Raw genomic sequence first — 2,238 nt, 5'->3', positions numbered from 1 at the left:
TAGGTAGGTAGGTAGGTAGGTAGGTAGGTAGGTAGGTAGGTAGGTAGGTAGGTAGGTAGGTAGGTAGGTAGGTACCTTACTGTCCCCAAAGGGAAACGTACGCCAAACAAAGCTGCTTCTACAATTAATACACTACAAACAACAATAAAAAGTCATGTGAACACCTCAAAAATTAAAAACATATTGCTTAATAAAACACAAATTGATTGATAAAACACATATTTCTCAATAAACACATATTGCACATTTCCACATACCTTCTAGCATGTAAAACCAAATCAAAGCATAAGTAGCACGGCAAAACACTATATGCCTACTTTAACAGTCTGATTGATGTAGGAGGAAGAAATGAATTTATAAATCTGTTGAGTCGACAAGCAGGAATTCTAAAGTGTTTCCAGATGGTAAGAGTTCATATTGTGAGCGGGGTCAGACAGCACCCTCCGAGCAAGTCTGAGGACAGACTCTTCATAGACGGACTGCAAGGAAGAGTTGCCAGTCCTTCCTATCACCTTCAGTGCCGTTTGCACCATGCAACCAAGTTTAGATTTTAATTGCACAGAAAGGTTGCCATACCATGCTGACATTCCAAACCTGACGATGCTTCCCACAACAGCCTGCTAGAATAAAAACACAAGTTTCTGGTTAACCCCAAACACTCTGAGTCTGCATAAAAAAAATACAATCTCTGCCCCAGACGGGAACACAGCATATTAACATGAATCTCCCACTTAAACAGATTATCTGGGTGAACCCCCAGATATCTGTAAGAACAGACCTGGTTTATTTTCTGGTCGTGAATAAAAAGTGGGAAATTGTCGCCTACAGACTTGGGGTCACTCAGCATCTCTGTTTTCCTAGTATTGACAATAAGGTGGTGGTCATCACATCACTGAACAAATGACTGAACCTCATTAAAATATTGTGAGGGGTCCATGCCTTCATCCAGCAGGCTAAGAATGGCAGTATCATCTGAGAATTTAAAAACAAAATTCTCCGAGCAAATACTGATGCAGTCATTTGTATAAACAGTAAAGAGGAGAGACACAACCTTGAGGAACATCTGTGCTGACCTTGGCTCAGATAGTGTTGTTAACACTAACAAGCTGTACTCCATTTGTTAAAAAAACAATAAAAACATTTAATAAAAAAGGGATTAAGATTCACCTGCTGTAATTTGTTAATGAGCAGGTGAGGCTGTAGGGTATTAAAAGCAGAGCTAAAATCTATAAACAAAAGACGAGCAAAAGCCTTTGAATTTTCAAAGTGTTTAATTAAGTGTGAGATGTGTGATGCCATTAATGGCATCATCAGTACCTCGTCCTTGTCTGTAAGTGGACTGGAAAGAATCAAGACCAGGATTTATTTCTGTCTTCCAGAGGGACACAACATATTTCTCCAAACACTTCATTACCACTGATGTTAAAACCACTGTCCTGTAGTCATTATTATCAGATGGATTTGATTTTATTTGGGAATCAGAATGATAATTGATTTTTTCTAAACAGAAGGAATACTTTTGACACATCTGCCGCAGGTGGAGAGGTCTGTGATGCATACTTTGGTTAAAGTTGATGTCAAAGTATCACAGTTAAATTCAAGATAATTACAACAAATAAGTTAAACAATTTCTTTGCCTCCCACCACATGCTACATCCTCATTTCAACAGAGCCGTCTGCCCCACGTTTGCACCTGTTGTTCTTTGCACACGCAGTCTTTGTAAGTCACACGCAACATGCCCACTTTTAGCACAGACTATTTTTTTAATTTGCTGTGCAAATTAGTACTCGTTATCTGGCATCTTGATAAATCAGTCCCTTAGTATGTTACCCACTCAGGTCATTTGTTAGACTGCAGGTAAACAGAGCTGCTCAGAACTCAACACCATGACCAACATGCACATTACACCCTACACAACTCAGGTTTATAGATCATGCAGCTACATATTTAATCAAGAAAACTTTGCTTTCTTCTCCAACTTTAGTTTTTTTTTTAATTCCTACTTAAACACGAAAACACATCTTTTCGTGATTTTTTTCTGAAATCCCTTTTATATTTTACAGTGTCCTCAGTTTTCCCAAAGCAAATTAAATTCAGTGTGGAGGGAATCTTGTTCTCCACATCCCGAAACAAGACCTGGTCTGGGTTTTTATCTCTTAATTTTTATCTTGAATATCTACTGTACGTCTTTTCCTGACCCACAATTTGTTTCTGACTTTAGGACCCATCTACACTGA

Source organism: Austrofundulus limnaeus, unplaced genomic scaffold (genome assembly GCF_001266775.1).
Source record: "Austrofundulus limnaeus strain Quisiro unplaced genomic scaffold, Austrofundulus_limnaeus-1.0 Scaffold278, whole genome shotgun sequence".
Classification (NCBI taxonomy): domain Eukaryota; kingdom Metazoa; phylum Chordata; class Actinopteri; order Cyprinodontiformes; family Rivulidae; genus Austrofundulus; species Austrofundulus limnaeus.
This window is presented reverse-complemented; position numbering follows the sequence as displayed.